The sequence below is a fragment of the Erpetoichthys calabaricus genome, chromosome 6, assembly GCF_900747795.2.
Source record: "Erpetoichthys calabaricus chromosome 6, fErpCal1.3, whole genome shotgun sequence".
NCBI lineage: Eukaryota > Metazoa > Chordata > Cladistia > Polypteriformes > Polypteridae > Erpetoichthys > Erpetoichthys calabaricus.
The window spans coordinates 75,354,137-75,380,057 of record NC_041399.2 but is presented as its reverse complement, the minus strand read 5'-3'; the positions used below and the strand labels follow the sequence as shown (position 1 = coordinate 75,380,057).

Genomic DNA, 25,921 nt, shown 5'->3' with positions numbered 1-25,921 from the left:
AATTTTCCTAAGAAAGGACATTAATGCAGAATTATAAACAACATTAGAGTACTGCCAAAAAGACAACAGTCAAAGAACCTTTTTGCATGTAATAAATAACCTGTAGTTGGGCATGTGGCTTACTATCAAACAGAGGAAAATGAAAATTAATCCATTCTTTTAATGCTCAACCAGTAATCATGACAGAAGGTCCTCCAGGCTAAGCCTTCAATGGCTTTATTAAAATTACTTTATTGGTAAGTTTGATGTGAAATGGGTGAATTCAGTCTTTGATAGTTAAATTATGTTTACTCTGTGCCATTTCTACAGTAGACAGATGAAGGCTTTAATGAAAGAGTTTTCTTTTTAGCAATTCTAAACAGAACTTGTTTATTGCAAGTTATCATATGTTTACTCTTGGTTAGGGTACTGCTTGTAGCGCAGTGAGAAGAACAACATAAGCCACTCAGTGCTTAGCAACAGTCTTCTGGTTCATCTTTTGGCAATTACTAGCCATTTCCAGGCCCCAAGTGTTCTCTGGTGGGCTGTGTCCCTACACCCTCCAGAAGGCTTTTTCTGATGCAGAGAAGCAGTGGTTTAGTATTTCCTCTTCCTGTTGTGTTGAGCTGCTCATCCTATGACATAGATAGAGTTCGGCATTCTCCACAGGACACTCATTTCATTAGCCAACAGATCTTGTTACCTCCAGTGTACATATTTATATGAGAATGTTGCGGTGTATTACTTTGAAGCAGGACACCAAGTTGTGGGATGGTGTTGTAGTTAATAATTCTTTGTGCAAAATGTATTTCAAAGTTGCATGAAACTTCCGTTTACTGTAAATCTTTTAAATATTTTGTAAGCTCAATTTAGCTCAGCTTTCATAAGGGGTTAATCTTGCCAGCTCTTAGCTACAGAGGTGGCACTAAATCCACTGCACTTAACATTTTAAGCAAGATAGAACAGAATTTTGTGGATGGCACTAAACTGTCTTTCTATTTCTTTGGTATCCCTCATTAGAATTAACACAGTATTGGAAATGCAACTTTGCTATTCCTCAAGGGAAATTTTACATGTGTTACGGGATGTAGAGTTTTAGTGTTGCAACAAATTTTATACTATAAAGTACCGTTTCAGAGTTTAGACATAAATTGATATGATGGCTTGGGTTCAGGTTAATTTCAGTTCTGTGATCCATTTATTTACGGTGAGTGATGCCTCTGCTTTGTCTGCTAAGTATGACTATAGGCATCCATGTTTGTTTGCATCTGCCACTGCCAAGAGATATTGTAGCACCCTGAATTGTTGGTTTCATTTATAGCTAATATTTATATAATTTCTATTTTAATTTTCCTCTCAGGCATATTTAAATAAAGGAAATGTAAAATATAGAATTTTTTTGTTAAGAGCTATTTTCAAGTAATTAGATTTTGATTCCCTTATTTTTTTCATTGTTACAGTCCTTTCTTATATACTGTATACAGCGGTTTACTTGTAACCTCAAGTTAACGTGAGAAAATAAAGACCTGTTTCAATTAAACACTTTTCTGATACTGTAAAAAATCATGTTTATTTATTGACAGTTAACACTTGGATTTGGCTTTAAATATATTTGCTTTGGTTCTAATCTGCTTCAGACTTTTTGTGCTGTATTAGATATAATCCTATTCTGTATTGTTAAGCAAATACACAGTTGTGTGCATTAAAAGATTTTACTATTTATTTTAATAAGCAAGCTTTGTGCTGGTCTAACACAGGCAACTGCTCTTTACTGTTCTATTTCTATTCTATTTCTGTTTTCAGCTGAAATACCAAAAATACAAAAAATAATTATTTTGTTCTAGCTCCATCAACATCAAATGCATTATGTGTAGTTATATTCCAGCATACTGTAACATTACATTTGCAGTATGCCACACTATCCAAATCTGTTTTGTTTTTTTTGTTCTCATATCTCAAGAATGAACTGTAAATTTGACCTTAATGAGTGAGTGAGTCTGATGATACCCTAAAATAAACTAGCATTTTATTCTGGGGTATTGCTGATACAAAAAAGATGTTACTGTTGTGTTTTTCACATTTATTTTTAAAAAAATCTTAAAATTTGCATTTGGCAAAGCATCTCCTCTTTTAAATAAAATAGAAGTCCATAATTTATTATCACTGCAAGACCAGTAGTAGTTCTTTTTGATGTAAGCTAAGATTTGCCAAAAAGTCTTTATGTTCATTTTAAATTCTGACACTGATTCCTCACATTTGTAAGCAGCCTTTTGAAGGTCTAGGGACCTCTCAAATTTAAAGCTCTATACTTTCTTTTTTCAGTTGAAATTTTCTTGTTTTTCTTGTAGCCTCTTAAAATATGATTTGTGATTAATGAATTAATTAGAGTCGATGGTAGGCTACTATAATGATGCAAATCATTTTAATCAGTCTTGCCATTCTCACTCTTTACCTACTATTAAATGAAAGCCAAAAACTTTTCACTGCTTTTCTTTTAAACATTTAAATAACTCTCAGCATGCTTTCTTTGATAGTAATTGTTGCATGTTATTGATTGAAATGTTGAGCAGGGTTGCAATTTGCTATTAATTTTAGTTTTGGACTTTTGCTCTGTGCGGTGAGAGAGATATACTTTACAAATATAAATTGAAACTGAAATCGCACAGTGGCTCAGACACAGGACTACAACTGGCAATCTCATGCCTTACAGTTCTCAGCCATATTGCCAGACAGTATAAACTGTGTCATAAATCTATTTTGAAAGCCTTCACTATAAAATATGAGTTATTTATCCATGCTTTGATCGAAGCATCAAAAACATTGCATTACAAAGAGAGGCAAAATTCTGTTGACTGTATTTTCTTAACACATCAAAAGTGAAAAGTTTAAATTCTAGAAGTCTGAGGTCAGGGAAAAGATGCATTTTACCTAAGATACTTTAAGCAATTCCTATTAGTAACTTTTGTAAAAAGAATATTACTATTTTAAAATATATTACAATTAATTAGTGATATCCAGTATTTAAACAATGTCCATTAGCAGTATATGCAAAACAGTAAAAAAAGTAAATAAAATGGTATTCTGCTTTTACTAAAATGTAAGATAATGGAAGCAGATACCACATAGTAGTGCTGGTCTAATCAGAGGTCAATGCTAAATGAGATTATAATGTACTGGCATGGCTTTTTTTTTTCAAAACAACTTTAGTATAGTAAAGTGTAGGTAAACTGCAGTATTCTAAGCCTTTTAAATATACACAGGGATTTGAGGGATATTCTAATTTTGCTCAGGGCTTTTCAGTTTGAAAGCGCCGTTGATGTATTTACTGGCCTGCACCGTGATGTGAAATGCAATCTCTCAAGTGCCCAGCAGCTAACACCAGTCTAAGCATCAAACCTGCTGTGCCAGAAAAGAATGGTTCTTCCAACGTAGCAGATCTGTTCTGTGTGCAGGCCTAAGGGAGCCTGTTTTTTAAAATGGATTTGCTAATAATGTAAAAAAATAAGGAATATGCATTTTCACCCTTTTCTTTTTATATATAGCTGGAAATCAATATATAGGCTAGTCTTGGATTATATACACACACAGAGTCATACTTTTGACATTAACAGTTTAAAATCCACACAATAATTATACTGGTTGGTGGATTTCACTAATTAACATGCAATTACACATGTAACATGTAAGTGAATTTGATGGGAAATCCAAGACTGTGATACATAATGTAGATCAACATTTAACAGCAATATGATAAAACGGGGGTAACAATCCTTAAGTTGATTAAGAAGTGATGTTATATTGTGCTATTTTCTTGTTGACTTGATGACTTGCAGAAAAGTTTTGTTTATACTGCTTCGCTATTGGCTGCAAATCTGTTAATAAAATGTTTGCCAACTCCACCTGAACCCTATCAAGATCTAATATTTGCTTTGTCTATATGAAAATGAAACACAGACAGAAAATCAACAATTCATATAAGCCAAATGGGATGATTTTCTGAATTTGTATCTAAGGGATGTGAATTCACACATTTTTCACCGTGTAATCACTAGAAATGTAATATTAATTTTTATATAACTAAAAGTTAATATCAATTAACTTTTCATTTAATTTTTCTAAAGGATGTCCACCTGAATGCTTGGAATAGAGGTGCCATTTTGGTGGTACAGAACAAGGGTGTGGCCTGCTAGGGGCAAGTAAGAGAATAAAACCCACACTAATAATAGTTTCCCTGCTTTCCAGTTTAGTTAGAGGCCTGATCATTGTAATGTGCATTCCTGAAGGGAATCTTCCTGGAACACCCAGAAAAAGAGAGAGACAGAATGAAAGAGAGAACTTGTGAAATTCACAGCACGACCTTTAGCAGTCTCCCAGGATTCTAGAAGGTGTCAATCCAGTTCATCATTATTCTAACATGCTTGACGTCTAAGTAAAAGAATGAGGCCATGGGGCACCACTAGCTAGCCTTAATAAACTATAACTAGTGGGCTCTGCCCCCTGCTCACTTTGCTTGCCCACCCCCAGGTTTGGTTAACCAGATATTCAATTTTAACAGATTGTTATTTTCATGGGAATAGTTACATATGCATTATTTTAAATTTTACTTTAAAACTTTATTTGAAACAATATTTGGAATTAACTTTTCTTCAAGATCGCATTGAATTTTGATTCTGTGTTTGGACTTTTGACAACACAACATATAACTGCATGTGAGTGAATATCATTTCTTTCTCTCTAATAAATAAAATTACTTTTTCGAATGTTTGTCCATGCTCTTTCTTCTTCACTTAGTTGTTGACGTGTCATCTAGAACGTATAAAATTATTGTCCTGATAAAATTTATAAGAACTGAGAGCGCAGGAAGTGTGTCTGGTCTTGTTTGAAAATAGTTGTAAGAAGGGTGTGACTTGAAAGAATCTCATGTTAAAAGTCTCCGTCTCACGGGACTTCATTCCGTGCCATTTTTGGAATCTTTTAATTCTCGCTGGCAACCCGAATTAGACGATCTACAAGTCTCTGACTTAAAGTTTAAATCCGAACAATATATTCAATCTCTTTTCGCTGTTCCGTTATTTCACCGAGTAATAATTTCCTTTTGTTTGAGCTAATGTGATCTTTCCAACCTTTTCTTTGAGACTTTCAAATTTTCGTACTTCTATTATCTCTAACCTGATCTGCAGTATACCGCACCAGCATTTTTTAATTCTTTATGACGTTCTACTTTTGTCATCTACTCTTTGTCCTTTATTTCCGGCCCCAGGCATGGACTCGTCTCGCGGGACATATAAGTGTCTCTCCGAGAAAATCACATCTTGTCTCCTTCTAAGATTTTTTTTTAATAATAGAGAGACTAGCTATTATCAAGTCCACATAGGATGCGTATTCTGCTGTGATGGAACAATTACCTCTACAGAAGTATAGGAAATTCCTGACCCAAACAACAATTAATGGCCTCACACATGTGATGTAGATAATAATGTGAGTGTACATTTTATGTAATATTTTGTCCAGTGACACCAGGAGATGTTCTACCCATTTACTAGAAATTTCTTTACATGACCTCAGAAAATGTACAAGTGATTCATAGTTTCTATATTGTGGATGTGGAGAACCCAAAAGAGGAACTGTCAGCAGTGTAGTTTAATCGCTGGCGTAGGAGATACCTCCGCCCAGACTGTGTAGCCTTCAAACCCAAGGAGCACTTTTATCAGACCTCTTCAAAAGCCAGCCACAAAAGTATATATTTCATTTTACAAAACAGAAATGCATATTTTGCATTTTTAGGCTAAAAAAACAGTGAGAAACAGGTGTGTCACATTATGTGATCACACAGGCAACAGAGAGGTGAGCACAAAAAGTATAATGTACAGTTTTTGACACAAGCAGTGACTACACCACGATTTGAACCCAGGGCTCAGCAGCTATGAACTAATCACACAGACTGTATTCTTGCATCTCTCCATTCATCTTCAAACCAGCCTTAATTAGTTCAGGGTAATGAAGAGTCAGAGCTAATCTAGGCAGCACTAGACATAGGGTAAGAACCAGACTTGGATTGGGTGGCAGTACATCCCTGTATACACACACACATAGTGAAACTTTATCAAACATGACTAATTTAGAGTCATCTATGGGCCTAACAGGCATCCACCACTACATTCATTGCTGTCAAACCAATATTATTACAGTGTTATAAACTATACTGCTCTGTTACAACAGGTTTAAAAAATTCAACTAAAGTAAATTATTTTTAAAAAGTGAATATTATCATATTTTAGAAAATTAAATGCAAAGGTCATTTGGTACTCAAACACATGCTTACACATTTTTAGGAATCATTTGTCTTTCTCAAAATAGATTTACTACTCAGCTTTTGGTCATTATGTATTACCTTGCATTGTACATTTTGGAATCAATACAAGTAAAACTGCCAGGAGAAGCAGCTGTAAGCCCAGTGTTCACAAGCTGTACAGGAAAACAAAAGAGGAAAGCTTGAAATTAGGATCTGTCTAAAAAAAAAAGTTTACATTGCATTTAGCAAAGGCAGAAAGCTCTTCTCATTACACATTCCCTACAACAGACTAAAGCTCTCTTCTGAGAGATTTTATTGTTCAGTCTACGAGGCACGCCGAAACGGCCTAAAGTGTGATTTTTTTTGGTATTTCCTGGCAGCCTAAAAAAGGACCTTTTCGTGAGCACTGGGCCAGCCTATATTTTTCAGTTGTTAGAAAATATCCATTTTCTGCTCTTATTATTTGAACTCACAACCTCAGGATTTGAAGCCCAAAATCCAAAGATTTTACCACTACACCATACTGCTTCCTATTCTGTAAATTTCTGTAAAAGTTTCTTTAGGAAGGGAATGCTATATATACCATGGGTACTTAAAATTTTAAACAGTTTATTGTTAACAATTCTGTTGTATCTACAATGCCCTTAACCTGCAATTGGTTCATCCTGGGTATAACGTTAATCCGTATCCAGCCCTGCAAGCAGGCCCTCAAACTTGTAGAGAAAATTTGTTTTTTTTTCCAGGACTGGCACTCCAGCCACCGTAAAAACCTTACACTGTTCCAGTGTGGTGCTGAGGTGTCACCTGTTGCACTCAGGTGCCAATCCAGGTGTTCGTTGTATGGTGGGTGCAGTACCATGCTGTCAGCACATGCTCCCAACCTACTTACCCTATTAAAATAATATTCAGATCAAATAATATGCTTACTTTAAACTTGTTTTCCAACACTGTTAATTACTTCAGTAAACCAAATAGTTCAATTAATGACTAATTTAACCATGAAGATGAGATACTGTCATTTGTTACAAAGTATAATCCTTTTATTTATAAGTTTACCAACTTACCAATACATTTTATTGTATCCATTTATGGCTAGCTAGAAGTTATATAAGCTAATTAGCCTTGCTATTGATCAACCATCCCGTTTGGTCTGCTCTCAATTATGGAATGTAGATGTTTCATTAAAAAGGAGCCATTAGAATTAATGATGCACTACATACAGTACACTGAAAATGAAAACTGAATGCAGCTCCATTGTGAAACATTAACATATAACCTCAAATAGTCTTTCACTTTGTCAACAGAAACAGACTGAACTAGTTTTACATGGTTGTGTTGTTTATCTTAAAAATGAGGGAGCTATTTTTTATAGTAAAAGTTAGATATTAATATTTTTACAAAATGTTTTTCATCGAGTTGAGACAAATGAGATAAATAACTAATGTACAGCCAACTTATTTGTAATAAAAATAACAAAAATAAACAGAAGTCATGCTTAGAGTACTACACATTGCGAAGATTTAAATGTATCTGTTACTGTATATATTTTTAGGCATATGTTGAACAACATTGTAAAGTAATAGTTAAGACTGCTGCCAGCCAAGTGTAGGGACATTCATTGGATTCCTAGTCTGATCTCTTTGTGTGCGGATGTGACCATATTTCCTGTTATGAACACTCAGGGTATTTCACACATTTCAAATAAATTCTTTTTGGGATTTTGATTTTAACTTAGCACTGATTGAGTGTAAATGAGTAAGACTATCCTGCAGTGGCATATTGTTCTATCAGTGCTATAATCTGCTGAAGTCCCCATAATGGACTGTGTGTTTTCAGAAGACAGATGGTTAGAAATAGATATGTATGTAACAATGTGGGTGTATGTATACAGTATGTGTATGTATGTTGTGGCATCAGTAGAGCACTTATCAAAGCAGAACACAAACTCATGCAATAGATTTTACATCCTGGAAAATAAAAAAAATAACCAGTAAAAAGCAAGTACAAAGTAAAGGCAGCATTTCTTCTAAGGCAATCAGAGTTTTACTCCCTAAAACAAAATATTTTTTTTTAGTAATCAAATAGTAAAAACAAAGTTTTACCAAGGACAACACAATACGTTTCAGTCCTGATCTCTTTCAAGATAACAGTTCCAGGATTGGTTAAACTTATCCAAGACTCATAAGCAGGTTTTTCCTAAAGCATGCCCTTTCTTATTCCAGTTTCAGAAAGCTTCCCCATTTATCATAATTAAGGTCACTTTTGTGCATTTAGGCACATGAATGAGCAACTTCTTGAGCATCTCCTCGTTTTAGCAAGATTCTTGATCATGTGACCTAAATAGGAAGGTCTACTGAAGATTAGTCTGACCTCTTGTAATAGTATCTGCTCCCAAGCTCTGTCTCCAGCACCATTATGAGGCTTGTCCTTTTGAGATAACTTACAGTCCTCACCTAAAAAGAAGAAATTGAGAGACAGAGCACACCTTGAGGTATCTGGAATTCCACTCTTGTTTCTCTCAGGTTTGCTCTGTGATACGACCTTTGATAACACAAGGATGAAAAGCAAATTGGGGCAGTGTACTTTGTGTGTCTCTATGCATTTATATGTTATAGCCATTGATCCTTTTATTAACTGTTTGTATTAGCTGTCATTCAACTTTGTTTGTTACATAGATGCCATTCATTTTGAAAGCTGCCTAATAAAGTTCAGGTTCATGATAGCCAGAATCAATCTCGGCAGTATCTGGTAGAAAGCAGGAACCAGCCTAGCAAGACTTGGCAGCTCATTACAAGACACAGTCACTTAATCTTGGCTCATTTTCTAACACACATTATCTTTGTGATATGGCAGGAAAGAAGGAACAACTGCAAGAGAGAATGGTCATTCTATAACACATATTTTAAATAAATAACTCATATTCACATTGTATTGTTTCAGAAGTGTTACTTTATTTCTCAAGATTGGATTCATTTTCAGCAGTGTAATGTGTGATCAATAATAATCATCAACTTAATTCCTTAAATTCAACAATGGGTCACCTTTAACTTGTTGTGAAAGTTGTTTCACAATCTGCAAAAATAAATCCTTATCATTTTCCATCTTAAATGCTCCCATAGTTACTTTTTTCTCCTGTGTAATTGATTGATATTTTTTTCTGCTGAGCTTGAAGAAATGTCTTGCATTTTCAGTGCTGATGTTATTTAGAAGTGTGAGAAGTTATATTGTATCCCTGTAAACTCCAGTTTGCTCTCAGAATTCTACATTTAAACTTAAAAATCATTTAATTAGTGTATAGTTGATTAAAGAAAAAAAAATTATATAAAGCAGCTCAATACATGAACTATAAACTCATAACATATAACATAAGTGTTAACTCATAGCAAAGTATGAATTGAATTACAAAATGTTAAATCTTGTAAAAATGTATTTTTTAAAGACACATGTACAGTTAGGTCCATAAATATTTGGACAGAGACAACTTTTTTTCGAATTTTGGTTCTGTACATTACCACAATGAATTTTAAATGAAACAACTCAGATGCAGTTGAAGTGCAGACTTTCAGCTTTAATTCAGTGGGGTGAACAAAACGATTGCATAAAAATGTGAGGCAACTAAGGCATATTTTTAACACAATCCCTTCTTTTCAGGGGCTCAAAAGTAATTGGACAATTGACTCAAAGTCTATTTCATGGGCAGGTGTGGGCAAGTCCATCATTATGTCATTATCAATTAAGCAGATAAAAGGTCTGGAGTTGATTTGAGGTGTGGTGCTTGCATGTGGAAGATTTTGCTGTGAACAGACAACATGCGGTCAAAGGAGCTCTCCATGCAGGTGAAAGAAGCCATCTTTAAGCTGCGAAAACAGAAAAAACCCATCCGAGAAATTGCTACAATATTACGAGTGGCAAAATCTACAGTTTGGTACATCCTGAGAAAGAAAGCAAGCACTGGTGAACTCAGCAACACAAAAAGACCTGGACATCCACGGAAGACAACAGTGGTGGATGATCGCAGAATCATTTCCATGGTGAAGAGAAACCCCTTCACAACAGCCAATCAAGTGAACTACACTCTCCAGGTAGTAGGCGTATCGATATCCAAGTCTACCATAAAGAGAAGACTGCATGAAAGTAAATACAGAGGGTGCACTGCAAGGTGCAATCCACTCATAAGCCTCAAGAATAGAAAGGCTAGATTGGACTTTGCTAAAGAACATCTAAAAAAGCCAGCACAGTTCTGGAAAAACATTCTTTGGACAGATGAAACCAAGATCAACCTCTACCAGAATGATGGCAAGAAAAAAGTATGGAGAAGGCGTGGAACAGCTCATTATCCAAAGCATACCACATCATCTGTAAAACACGGTGGAGGCAGTGTGATGGCTTGGGCATGCATGGCTGCCAGTGGCACTGGGACAGTAGTGTTTATTGATGATGTGACATAGGACAGAAGTAGCTGAATGAATTCTGAGCTGTTCAGAGACATACTGTCTGCTCAAATCCAGCTAAATGCAGTCAAATTGATTGGGTGGCGTTTCATGATACAGATGGACAATGACCTAAAACATACAGCCAAAGCAACCCAGGAGTTTATTAAAGCAAAGAAGTGGAAAATTCTTGAATGGCCAAGTCAGTCACCTGATCTTAACCCAACTGAGCATGCATTTCACTTGTTGAAGACTAAACTTCAGACAGAAAGGCCCATAAACAAACAGCAACTGAAATCTGCAGTAGTAAAGGCCTGGCAGAGCATTAAAAAGGAGGAAACCCAGCATCTGGTGATGTCCATGAGTTCAAGACTTCAGGCTGTCATTGCCAGCAAAGGGTTTTCAACCAAGTATTAGAAATTAACATTTTATTTCCAGTTATTTAATTTGTCCAATTACTTTTGAGCCCCTGAAATGAAGGGATTGTGTTAAAAAAATGCTTTAGTTGCCTCACATTTTTATGCAATCGTTTTGTTCACCCCACTGAATTAAAGCTGAAAGTCTGCACTTCAACTGCATCAGAGTTGTTTCATTTAAAATTAATTGTGGTAATGTACAGAACCAAAATTAGAAAAAAAGTTGTCTCTGTCCAAACATTTATGGACCTAACTGTAGATGACACTCTTGATAACTCTGTTAGTAAGAGAACAAAAATGTGCTAATAATATGAATTTGATGCTAATTAGAAAAAAGTTGTCTCTGTCCAAATATTTATGGACCTAACTGTATGAATTAATTTTTGGCTGGGTAGAAGACTATGTTTAAACATTATTCTTGCTTCACAGGTACTTCAATATTTTTTTTTCTTTTCCATTCCATATACAGTGCATCCGGAAAGTATTCACAGTGCATCACTTTTTCCACATTTTGTTATGTTACAGCCTAATTCCAAAATGGATTAAATTCATTTTTTTCCTCAGAATTCTACACACAACACCCCATAATGACAACGTGAAAAAAGTTTACTTGAGATTTTTGCAAATTTATTAAAAATAAAAAAATTGAGAAAGCACATGTACATAAGTATTCACAGCCTTTGCAATGAAGCTCAAAATTGAGCTCAGGTGCATCCTGTTTCCCCTGATCATCCTTGAGATGTTTCTGCAGCGTAATTGGAGTCCACCTGTGGTAAATTCAGTTGATTGGACATGATTTGGAAAGGCACACACCTGTCTATATAAGGTCCCACAGTTGACAGTTCATGTCAGAGCACAAACCAAGCATGAAGTCAAAGAAATTGTCTGTAGACCTCCAAGACAGGATTGTCTTGAGGCACAAATCTGGGGAAGGTTACAGAAAAATTTCTGCTGAAGGTCTCAATGAGCACAGTGGCCTCCATCATCCGTAAGTGGAAGAAGTTCGAAACCACCAGGACTCTTCCTAGAGCTGGCCGGCCATCTAAACTGAGCGATTGGGAGAGAAGGGCCTTAGTGAGGGAGGTGACCAAGAACCTGATGGTCACTCTGTCAGAGCTCCAGAGGTCCTCTGTGGAGAGAGGAGAACTTTCCAGAAGGACAACCATCTCTGCAGCAATCCACCAATCAGGCCTGTATGGTAGAGTGGCCAGACGGAAGCCACTCCTTAGTAAAAGGCACATGGCAGCCCGCCTGGAGTTTGCCAAAAGGCACCTGAAGGACTCTCAGACCATGAGAAAGAAAATTCTCTGGTCTGATGAGACAAAGATTGAACTCTTTGGTGTGAATGCCAGGCATCACATTTGGAGGAAATCAGGCACCGCTCATCACCAGGCCAATACCATCCCTACAGTGAAGCATGGTGGTGGCAGCATCATGCTGTGGAGATGTTTTCCAGCGGCAGGGACTGGGAGACTAGTCAGGATAAAGGGAAAGATGACTGCAGCAATGTACAGAGACATCCTGGATGAAAACCTGCACCAGAGCGCTCTTGACCTCAGACTGGGGTGACGGTTCATATTTCAGCAGGACAACAACCCTAAGCACACAGCCAACATATCAAAGGAGTGGCTTCAGGACAACTCTGTGAATGTCCTTGAGTGGCCCAGCCAGAGCCCAGACTTGAATCCGATTGAACATCTCTGGAGAGATCTTAAAATGGCTGTGCACCGACGCTTCCCATCCAACCTGATGGAGCTTGAGAGGTGCTGCAAAGAGGAATGGGCGAAACTGGCCAAGGACAGGTGTGCCAAGCTTGTGGCATTATATTCATAAAGACTTGAGGCTGTAATTGCTGCCAAAGGTGCATCAACAAAGTATTGAGCAAAGGCTGTGAATACTTATGTACATGTGATTTCTCAGTTTTTTATTTTTAATACATTTGCAAAAACCTCAAGTAAACCTTTTTCACGTTGTCATTATGGGGTGTTGTGTGTAGAATTCTGAGGAAAAAAATTAATTTAGTCCATTTTGGAATAAGGCTGTAACATAACAAAATGTGGAAAAAGTGATGCGCTGTGAATACTTTCCGGATGCACTGTATCTTGCACCTTAATGGGTTAACCTAGATAAGACCATCAGATGGGTCACTGTTGTTCTTCAATATTAATTGTACATTTTTACGTTTTTATCAGAATATTATAATATACAGGACTGACATTATGTAGCATTTTCACCTCATAATATCTTGAGACCTGAATGTTGCATGAGCCCTATATATTTATCCCTTTTTTGCTTTATTCAAAGTTTGCTTGGTTTCCTCCTATAGTAAAAAAATGTGCTGTAAGATTTTTTGACTTTAAATTGGTCATTGCCGATCCATATGTGAGTGTGCTCCACATTGGTTCCTTCAGGATACACAGTGACTCCAGGTGATACTGTACTGGAAAGATATGGTAAGAAATTTGATGGATGAGTAGATTACCATAGTTTTTTTTGTAAGATATTATATGTTTGATATTTTAAAACAGTGGAAGCATAGAATTAACCAATTGAAACCAACCATTGTTGAAATATTGAATAAATAATGAAGTTAAGCATTTGGTTTTAAGAAATTTTACTTTTCAAGACTCCAGTTGCTATGTTTTTCACCTTTAAAGGGCAACATTTGCTGAAGAGGTAAGAAGAAACCCATAGCTCAATCCTTTTATGTCTATATTAATTATTTCTGCAGCAGTATATTCCCTGTTCACATTCCCTGGAGACTAGGAATTCATTGCCTTCCAGTTGTGGACATGCTAGCTCAGGGAAAGCCTACCTTGACAGCCATTTTAAATCAGTTAGACATAGGGCCACTGAGGTCTCCCCAGGGAGGCAAGTGGTGTAAGTCCTGAGGATCGATAGCAGCGTGATGCCTGGGAGGTAAGATTATTAGCATTAAAAGACAGACAAATGAGATTTAAATGCTTTCAGTACAGTTCCTTCATCTGGTCAAATTGGAAACGAGTTCCTTTCTATCAGACTCCATGAAAAATAAATCTAGGTTTCAGGTCACAATTCAGTCAATGCCAAGTCAAACTCCAGTAATTGGTTGCCGTCACGTGACTTGGCTCTGAAATATATCTGGCAGCAGAGTATCAGGAGACCTAATTGGTGTCAGTTCAGGTTGCAGGCTTTCTAGAGCAGCACACATTTGCTTTATTTTTCCCAGCTGGGGCCTTTTTAATAGCTTGTTTGAGTGGAGGAGGGAGATTTTTCCCTTTGTTTTAATATGAAGTATGTTAACATTATAAATGCAGTTATTCTGTTGGTGCAAAGGTAACATAGCTTTATTGGCTATTTTATTTACTTAAGTAACCTTAAATGTTGCTGGCAAGAGAATACCGTTATGTGTTTACAGAAGATGCTAAGCAGATAGCAATGCAGAGCTGATTGCCCTTTTATTTCAGAGTAAATACTAAACCAGATACTTTGCTTAATTTGTGGTAACTGTATACTAAATATATTTACATTACAAATCAGAAAGCTGATAAACTGGACATAAGTTGATTATATACTCTTCAAATGACATCTAGCAGTGCACAGGCCCTGCTCACTATTAAAGCAAATGAAACTTTTTTTTTTTTACAATATCCATAATATTTGGAACTGGCTGTGTAGTTTTGAAATAGTTTTTAAACAGAGCAAGTAACGCTTTGAGACCTTTAATGTTGATTCACAGTCTTACTATCAAATTGTCACCCCCTGTTTGAAATAAATGTGTTTACAAAAAAAAAAAAAGTGTTTTTTTTTGTTATTTTAGGATAGATCTCAACTCCTCTGACCTTCTCATAAAATGTGGAGATCTAGAAAATGAATGAAAAGATGGGAGGGAGATATAGTAATAAATTAATTTGGATTGTAAGAGTTTGTTAGAAAGATATTATGTATATATGAATTGCGTGTCTATTCTTTTTAAACATGTTTGTTTAAATTTTAGCTCTGATTTAGGAGTATATTTCTAGGGTCATATAACACACGAGCAAGGACAATGAACAACTTTAAAGAATTTTAAAAACATAAGTTTTAAATATCCTCACTAAAGCACAGCTTACTACCGTACCACCAAAGCTGACCTAAAATGCCATGTGATGAGCCAAAGTATTGTGTGTTTAGCATTGGACGCTCATCTACCTTCTCTGAATTTTGATTTCTTGATTTTTGATGATGACATGAAGTTATTGTAAATAACAGCAGAAAAGAACTTTCTGTAAATATGTATGTGACAAAATTAATAGCAAGTGTCAATACTAATAGGAAAGGAGATCAGCACTAGGAATAATGCCATCTACCTTCCATATAATGCAAGTTAATTTAGACAGTCATTTGTGGAAGTGGTTCTTTAGCTACTCTTGTATTGTCCTTGAAATGTGAAGTACATTTAAATATACAATTGAACATGGGAAAGGCACTATTAAAATAAAATGTATTATTATTATTATTATTATAAGGAAGGCACCTTTCTGCAGTAAACTGGTCATGCTCGAGCTGTATTTGTTGCATGCTTAGTTTAGATAAACTTTTCTTCCATGGATTGATGAAGCCTGAGTCTTCATTCACTGCATGATGTAAGGATTTGGATTTTTAGACACCTCATATGAACTTTCTCATACATTTTTGCCTTCTATGAAATTGTATCTTCCTGAAAGATTTTTTTTATGATTACGCATCACCTACATCCTTTTCTCTAAGTCTAAAGGAAAGCAGAATTACATAAAGTTGATGGCTTGCCTTTCAACTTTATATCTCAGATAAAATGACTCCCAAGGTTACATGCCTAGTTAAAATATTTGAAGTAATTTGCATTGCACAAATTGCAAAACAGACTTTTCCCCACAATCGCATAGAGTAGTTATGGGATTGAATGTACTGAACGGTAAATGCAAAGACATGAATTGCATACTGTACGTGATGGGATTTTACCACAATAACTTTTTTAAAAAAAGAAATATACTTTCGAGTCTTTTTAATTTGTATTCATGGATGTGTTGTTTGTTTCTTTTTCTTTTAATGGAATCAGAGGTTTTTACCCCTATAATAACAAATAAATCTCACAGTTACATTAACAACACATCTTTTGTCAATCAGCATTACTGAGAGCTGGCACATAGATCCTTCATAGTATTATCTTGTATTACTTTATTATCCTCATCTTCAACAGAATGGAATACAGAGACATTTAAAATCTAGCCTGCATTAGTCACCATATTGATAGAGCTCTCTGTGAGACATGCATTCCATGAGTTTTCATATATAAAGAGACAAGGGATTGGAAAATTTACAGCCAAGATTTTCATTATTCTGCAATGCCTCCCATGTAGGTAAACATTTATAAGATAATAAATACTTGGAACACCCAAGGCTGCATATAATAAAAAAATACATTGAAATACAGGCAAGGTCTTTAGGGTAACAAAATAAGGCAGAGTGTGTAATTGAACTGGCACCCTTTCTGTTACAGCAATCAACCTGTAAATAATATAAAATCACAAAACTTGTCCCTAAATCTAGTGGTGTGAGTGCTAATGGTTCTGAACCATTAGCCAGAAAGGAGGAGTGAGAAAAGTATCTGTTTAGGATAACTTGAATTATTTAATAAAATGTTAACTTTCTAAACAGACATGTGTTATATATGTCTTGAACAGAAGGAAGCTATGTGCTGGTAACATTCTGTGCCTACTTCTCCACCCTCTGATGTACACTGTGGTCTTGAGCTGAGGAGGTGACATAACAAGATGTTATATAACGAGTGAGAAAGGACTCCGCAGTGCAGCCTTAGAAGTTTGTGAGCACGGACATCTCGGAAAGTAAAGGAGGTGCTGAGCCTTCTTTGTGATAGTGGAGGGATGTTGTGAACACTTAAGGTCAGCAGCTGGTGGTCACTCTGAGACATTTAATGCTACTGACCCTCTTCATTACACCCCCTCCAGTGTAAATAATTTGATGGTGGAATTGGCTGTGTATGGACACAAAGCCGTAATTTATGTTTTTTTTTTATTCTTTTCAGAGATTGTAGCAAACCATTTATAAGACAAGTGATCAACTGAACACATTTAACTGTAGCTATTTCACTGTAACTTTATGGATTTAATCTAAACTTTTTTTATGAGCAAGTTCCTGGTAAGGACATGTTACCATCTACCTCAGGCATGTCAAACTCACTACCATTGGTGGGCTGCTTTGACTGCCATACGTGCGCCAGCGGGCCGCACTGTAACAAATACTATTATCCTCTTTAATAAAATCCCTGTGTGCGTCCAGGTGTCCGTGTGTGTGTGTCTTCTGGTGAAGTGCGCATGCGAGGGGCACGGTGCGATGCGCAATATTACTGTCAGAGAAAGTTAGAGGCGTTTTACGGAAATATAAACGAGTATTACTGCGAGAGGAAATTAAAGGTACACAATACTGACGCATATTACAGCCACATACAAGCCAGTATTACTGTCAGAGGAGATTAAAGGCATATTACCGACACGCACGCCTGTATTACCACCAGAGAAAATTAAAGGTATATTACGGACGTACAAGCCAGCGGACGTACAAGACAGTATTACTGTCATAGAAAATTAAAGACACACAATACATGGCAGCAGCCCACGAAGAACGGTCAGCTCAGCAAGTAAACATCAACAAAAGAAAGGCTGAAAGAAAGAAAAATACGACCAACAAAAAGAATGAGGTCAAAGTCCCTTGCCATTTTAATATAGACTGTTCCTACTACTGTTTATGCACTACTGTTCTAGCGCCTGTTATTGTAATGGGCTAAATGACTAGTACTATTATACAAAGTTACTGTAGCTTTCTTTTCAATACTGAAAACTTTATAAAATGTAACACTTAAAGTTTAAAGAAAAGCAATTTATTTCCATACAGTCTGTACAACAGTGTAGAATTAGAGTCTTAGCCTCTTAGCTAGGTCCTTATTATATTATATTCATTATATTATATTCATTGCTTATATAGGAGCCTTACAGTGTGAGATTTATTTTTTTTTGTCCCGACACTTGGCATCTCTTGTTAGTAACCAGTTCATCAATATCAGGCTTGAAATCTTGTGCAGCTGCAACTTTTATGAGGGATGAAAGGTGCTCGACGGTAAGCCTTGAGTGATGTGGGGTTTTGGTAGCTTTCATTAACGAAAACAATTGCTCACAAAGGTAAGTGCTTCCAAAAATTGACAGTACTTTCTATGCCAACTTACAGATCTACACATACGAGGGTGGCAGGTAAGCATACAAGCCTGGCACACCAACTTTGTTGTATTTTGCCTTCAGAATAGAATCTGACTGCACTTCAATCAATTCCATTTGGATATTTCAGGCGCATTCTCAACATTGTAAGAGAACAGCGCAATGCCCTGTTTGTGTGAACTGAAATCACGAAAATGCTCACTGAATTCTTTGCTCAGTAATTCAATTTGGAAAACAAATCCTCCAAAAATCAAATTTTTCTTTACTAAGTATACTTCAAAGTTTATATTGTAAAATAAGCCGATATGCAAAAAGCCCCCTGACCTACACTAATTTTACAAACTCAAAATCACAAAAATATGTTAATAAACAACACACCAACTTCTCGCGTCCACTTCAGATCTTCAGCTGTAGTCTGCATTAACTGTTCGTTACTTACAATACTAGCACAAAATTACATGAAACTAGAGCAAAAAAACGTGAAAATATGCGGGCTATTACTACTCGTGATGGTCAATTCTGCCCAGTGGCCAGTCTCAGCAGCCAAGTCAGTAGTGTAGCCTTGGCAGGGGCGGCTGTAGGCTCGTGGTGGCTCTGGGCAGAGAAAGAATCAGTGGCCCCTTCGCCCGCCAATGTCAATATGGTATTTTATGCATGTCCACGTGATGGCCATGTCCGTTGCGGACACTGCATAGCCGCCGCAAGCTCATGACACGCTTCTATATGTGCGTGTCCGTAACTTGAAAACCAAGTGGCGGCCCATGATATTCTCATTACGGCAGAACGTCATAATACTACATATAGCTTACTGCTCCGACTCTAGCGACATTTGTAAATACAGCATACTAATTAACAAGAAACACAATGTTTTTCGGCCACATTGCCGTCAGCTGTGTTGTTATTTTCTCTTTCTGTTTTATATTCAATATATATTGGCGTGGCGGCTCCTGGGATTTGCCAGCCCTGTGCAGGTGTACAGTTTGCACATGCCTAAGGCCACCCCTGCTGCTCGCTGCTACAGCCTAGCACTTCAGTTGCGATGTTGCGGCTCATTAACTTTGGTCAAGGCTCGTGGCTATACTAGCAGATGACGTTTCTGGTACCGTGATGCCATGGGAAAACGCGCTTTTGTCAGAAAGCAGAAGTAAGAAAAATCAATAAGTAACACCGAAGATGCAGAATGATTCAATCACAAACGACAGTAATCATTTTGTATAAGTTCAGTGCTAACTAGGATCTGTCATGCGGGCCGCACAGATTTCTGTTGCGGGCCGCATGTGGCCCAGGGGCCACGTGTTTAACATGCCTGATCTACCTGACTATCGAGTATTGCTTTCTACTGCATTCTTGTGTGATTTGTGAATTGACTTGTGATAGTACCCCTAATTAAAGGTGATATTTATGATTATGTTGAATAAAAAACAAAAGTTTTTCATTTTATTTAAAGTATGAACTGACACCCAGTCCATGTCTGGTCCCTGCCCTCTGCCTAGTACTATTGAAATCTGCTCCAGCGTCAAGGATGTCAATCCCTGAATTTGATCCTACGAGTTTAAGAATTGTATGGTGATTTGTTTGTTTTGATATTTTAGACCTGAGCTCTACTTTCGAGATGATTCTAGCCTTGCTGCTTCTTTTTATCCTTATGTTTAATTTTAGTCAAGGCCGTGGGGAGTCAGAATACAAATCACCAGCGGTATTAATAAGGTCTGAACACTCTTTCCGAGTCATACTTGCATTTAAAAAAGTTATACAAACCTCTTCAAAACTGAATAATACAAAGAAAAAAGAAATTCTTTTAGCAACATGTAATTCTGTTGATAGTAAGACAATCCTGAAAACTCTTAACTCATTTTTACAGGGCAAGGTTATAAAATTGATCACCATGCGTGAACAGCACCTTAGAAAATGCAAGCTGGTTACAACACCTAAGTTACAAACCTAACAGCTATTATAAATTAGACAGAAATCCACTAAACAAAAGAATCTTCAGACATTTTTAATTACACTGAGGGAGTCCAGCTAGTAAAAGTGTCTGGATTGAGATTTGAATGCGGATAAAACAAACACTGTTCATCAGCGAACTGAGTGCTAGAGCATACTGTGAACACAATTGAATAGTCTCTACTCAGAATGGAATGAAAGTTGGTTAAGGCTATGGAAGTTACAAGTGCAGTAGGACAAAATGTTAAATGGCGGTGGAAATAGTTGGAGAGAAAGGTGCTGTGATCAGAAGTTTTAACAAAACTGGTGATAGTGCCTACATTTAAAAAAAAAAAACTAGAGACACAAGTAGAATAAAGCTACTGCTGTGATATGAAGTAGATCAAATGCACAGGGCAACTATTTGTCTTCTCCTGCTTATATTAACTGTTTTAGGAGCAACAGCCACTACAGGTACCACTGCATCTTTGCCAGACTGTTTATGAGACCAAAAAGTATGAATTGCCACTTTTACTGCAGAACATAACCTATCATTCACACTTACTCATTGACTTTTATGAGAAGCTGTCAAGAGGACTGAATTGCCCTCACAAGATTGACTATGCTGTTCAATTGCAGCCAAATATGTTCATTTATTTTAAAGTTACTTTCATTACTTGATTTGATTGCTATCAGTCTATCAGAAATCTTTGTTGTAGTTCATCATTTATGTGATTTCAATTTCATTTGTTTATTTTCTTAACTTTGATATGAAAAGAAAACTCTTTAGAAATGTTCATTGTTTACAGATTTATTTAATGTGAAATTGATGCAGTTTTCTTTTTCATTTTCATTATGGTGGTAGTTAAATATTCATTTGTCATAACAAATATGCTTTATTACATATATGCTCAGTGGATGTGCTCACTAAAGTCTGTTCACCACTTGAAATGTGTTCATTGTTTACATTATAGTACAAATTAATTTTCACATTTTTTGGTTATTGTAGCTTTTATAATATCCTGTAGTCCAAAGTTTTACAATCAGGGAATTTTTCTTACTTTAACCCCTGCATTGTCGTTATGTTTATGATAATGTGTCTTCTGACATTGAATTTTTCAGTTTGCGAGTGCGACAGCTAAATGCTCCGTGAGAAAGGAATGGTACTGCACATCAGTGTTACAGTTAATTAGCCATATCATTCTTTATGTATACTGAAAAAAGTCATTAACAGCAAACATCATCACAGGACACTTTGTAGAGCAAGCAAAATTACCATACAGCTTGGCTGTCAAATTCAGTCCTGTGGGTCCACCGTGGCTGCAGGTTTTTGTTCCAACCAGTTCCACAATCCATGATTCATTTTACCCTTAATTTATTTTATTTTGTAATTAGCTGTTTTTTTTTTCTTCTCTTACTCTAGACTCAGAAAAGTGCAGTAGTGTGAGGCTGACATTAATAAGAAATTGAGCCTTTTTTGTCATTTTCTGTTGTTTCACATTTTTCGGTGGTGTTCTGTGTTATCATAATAATGACAATTAGCAATCAAAATAGACACCAGGGTAAACAAAGAACGCTGAAAAGATGCAGGCACTGCCTCCCCACAACCCTATACTGAAATAAGTGGGTTTAGAAAATAGATTTCATCACTGTGCTTATATTTAACCAATAAGACTGGTTTTTGTTTCATTGTTTATTTACTGTGATATACAGGTTGCAAATGTTGTAAAATAATTTACTCTACTTTTACCATATTATAATAGTAAAATTAATAAGGCAAAATTAATATTGTTGTGACTGCTGGAGAGTGATGGTAGATAACATACATGGGAAATTTGTTTAAGCTTGACATTCTGGGAACATTTACTGGGCATAAACTGGGAGGTATCTTTCCAAATATTAAGTTTGACCTGAACCTATGGAATCCTCACCAGATTACTTTTCTGCTCCAGTCTTTATTCTTCTAATGAAGTGCTCACTTATTTATGAAGTGCTTGTGTATTTATTTTTTCCTGTATCGCTTATTATATTTTTGTTTTGTAATTAAAGTCTTAGTACGTCATATGTGTCTTTTTGCAAGTATAGTTGCTGCCCCGAATATTTTCATGGTCTATCAGGTGCATGTCTTACCTTCCTGAAGGGAAAAGCAAATAGGCTGTGAGGCGTCCAAAATTCTTTGTTGCTCCCACAGTGGTCTTACCCCTGCTCCAAGGGCTGTCACAATTTCCTCCACAGAAGACCAGTCAAACTGTGACATTACAGAAATGTATTTCTTTCTCTGGTGTTTGAAAGTATGAGAGAAGTATGAAAAGTCCTAGTCAACACTGAAATTGTTACTTTTTTGTGGGTTTATATTCTAGACAAAAATGTATTCATTTTTTTTACACAATTAAAAATGCTGCTACAAGTATTGTCTTTTTCAGTGTATTGCATGATAATAAAAATTGGAACTAGTCTTGGCCCATTTTAAGGCGCTCTATTGACATGCTGTCAGCTCATCTACACTACCGTGCCTGATGCAGATTGCCATGGGTTATTCTGTAGAATGAAAAGAAGAGTAAACAGTCAAGATTGTTTTTGCTGGCTCCTTAGGGTAAATGAGGTTTACTAAAACATTGATGGATAACCTTCAGGCAGCCCAATTGCAGCAATAGCAATATAAAAGAGAAGAGGTGCAAATATACGAGTAACAAGCTCTTCTCAGGTTCTGCTAATTTTATTAACTGAATATGTAATTATGTCTTTTATTCTATTTCAATATATATGCCACAAAATACTTTTTTCATTGTTATACCTTTCACATTTTGCAAGTTGTGTCTCTAATTTACTGTCATTGCATTATCTGATCTCTTTGACAATTGGTCCCTGCTGCTTTCATTCTTATATAGATTTAGTGTCAAGTTAGTGTAATGTTTTAACTGAATGGAGACATTATTATCAAATACACTGTAGCAGGTAAAGCTGAATGTATGTGTGTACATCTGAATGCCACAAGAGTTTTTAAAACCTAGGTTTGCATGCATGTCCATTTGATCCAGTCATGTGCAATTTCAGAAGTTTTTATAAAAAATGTAGGAAGCCTGAAGTAGAAAACTCACGTCTGTAAGCCTTGTCTTATAAGTGGATTGTAAACATTGATTTGATGGATGAAGTTCAGCCTTTGGGTGACATAATGATGGTTTATACAAGCAAAACCAATTTTCATTTGGAGCAGTTACAAATTTGGCCAAATTTGAAGAGTAAGAAAAATGGAACTGTTCTGATCTTTAATTAATATATATATATATATATATATATATATATATACTGTATGTACAAGTGTGGTCCACCTCCTTCCAACTCTGACTCAGATGAGGTGGCATCTTTTATGCTAGACCCGGGAGTACTTTCAGGACCAAAGTATTGCACATTGGAAGCACTTCCAGGCCAGCTGGAAGTGCCCCAAAGTATAGATAGAGTTCACCTGCAGCTCACCGTGATGGCAGCCAAGTACCCAAACAGGGCAGCCTCTCTGGACTACAGATCCCAATATGCCCTGTGGGCATGCAAATGGGAGTTTCACTTACAGTATATGTATATGTGTATTTTACAGGTTACACGTTACAGGTGGCATGTAGGGGGAGCACCAGCCACCTAAACCCGACAAAGATAGACACTAGGCACACGTTTTGCATACAGTAAACATTATTATTATAAGTAGGGAAGTACTTCTCCCTTGCTTCCCACAGCAGCACAGTACAAAGCACCAATAAAGCAGTAATAACCACAGTACATTGTCGTCTTTCTCTTAACTTTCTCTCTCATTCCTCTTCGCCTCCACTCATCCCCTTGCAAGCTTTGTCTTCTCCCTCCTGGCTCTGGCTCCTCAAATGAAGGCAGGCAGCTCCTTCTATCCAGCACCTGGGAGTACTGCAGGTGGCTCGTTAGTATTATCCGGAAAGTACTCCCAACAGCTGGGTAATGGCCCTGGCCGTCTGCCACACGATATATACACAAATTTTCATGTATTTTTTACCTTCTATGAATTAGAAAATGTTACATATCAAAGAATTGCATTTTCCCTGGATTTTCAAGGTCAGGGTATTATTTACCTCTATCTGGACTGGGACTTTATGTCTTAGCAGACCTCAAACAAAATCTTATTATTTGTGCGCTAGCACTCTTATAAATAGAGCATTGTGTGCTCTAAGATTAGCTAAAACATATTAACTGTGTAGTTTAATTTCCAACAAAAAAACATGGCAGAAAAAGTAATGGAAATTATGTTGACACTTTCTCATAATTATGCATGTTTGCATCATTGTCTTAGTCTTTTGTGGTAGAGTAATTGTTGTGCTATTATCTAATTTCATTGAACATTTTTAACTTGCTATAAACATTAACCTGAACGGCTTTGCTATTAATATGCAGTTGCTTAATGCAACTGTGCCAAACAGTACCCACATGGGGACGCCAGCTGTAACCTTTATTTATAAATGACGCAGCCCTCACCTCACTCAAAGTCCCAGCAGGTAAGGAAAGTAAATTCAGTACTAGCAACTTCTTGCAATTAATTACAAAAAGAGACAGACTGATAATTATGCATTGTGCTGCCGGTTAGTCAAGATAATGTAATTATAGTTCATAATGGTACTTGCAACAAAGGCTGGCTTCTGGGAATGGTGTTTGTTAATTGTATTAAGAGCAACACCTGTGGTTATGTGTAAAGATGAAGGTCATAGCAGGCGGTGCTGCTGTTTCAAATTTTTTTTTTTTTTGAAAAATAACGAGTCAGTCCTGGTAAAATAATTAATGTAAAAATCTTGAGTAAGTTGCCATTTGTAAAACAACAGTCATTTGTATGAGTTTTTAGAAAATGTGGAATTTAGAGAGGCTTGCTAAGGCAAGGTTTTCTTTGTAAGCTTGAGAGTTTCTCTTGGACGTAATTTCCACAGTCAAAAACATAATGAAAATTGGGAGGGTCCGTTCCATAACCAGTGACCAGAGGCTGGTGTTAAAAATGACCAGTATCTGGTTGATAGGCGCAGTGTTAGATAGCCAGTCTGTTGACCTCTGATTGAAGAACTGAATGATTAACACCTGTCCTGGCTTTTCAGAAATTGTATTGTGCATTTCTCCTAATCTTAAAAAAGAAAGAGACTGAAAAAAACTCAACTCAAAACAAGTAACCTAGCATCAGATTCATATTATTAGCACATTTTTGTTCTCTTACTAACAGAGTTATCAAGAGTGTCATCTACAGTTAGGTCCATAAATATTTGGGCAGAGACAACTTTTTTCTAATTTTGGTTCTGTACATTACCACAATGAATTTTAAATGAAACAACTCTGATGCAGTTGAAGTGCAGACTTTCAGCTTTAATTCAGTGGGGTGAACAAAACAATTGCATAAAAATGTGAGGCAACTAAAGCATTTTTTTTAACACAATCCCTTCATTTCAGGGGCTCAAAAGTAATTGGACAAATTAAATAACTGGAAATAAAATGTTCATTTCTAATACTTGGTTGAAAACCCTTTGCTGGCAATGACAGCCTGAACTCATGGACATCACCAGATGCTGGGTTTCCTCCTTTTTAATGCTCTGCCAGGCCTTTACTGCAGCGGCTTTCAGTTGCTGTTTGTTTGTGGGCCTTTCTGTCTGAAGTTTAGTCTTC

The 25,921-nt window shown here is 36.4% G+C and overlaps 1 protein-coding gene across 1 annotated transcript in view; it reads left to right on the top strand.

The window, feature by feature from the left end:
* The window catches only part of ptprma (protein tyrosine phosphatase receptor type Ma), a 796,186-nt gene that overhangs the window by 501,766 nt on the left and 268,499 nt on the right, over positions 1-25,921 (top strand). The window lies entirely within an intron of this gene.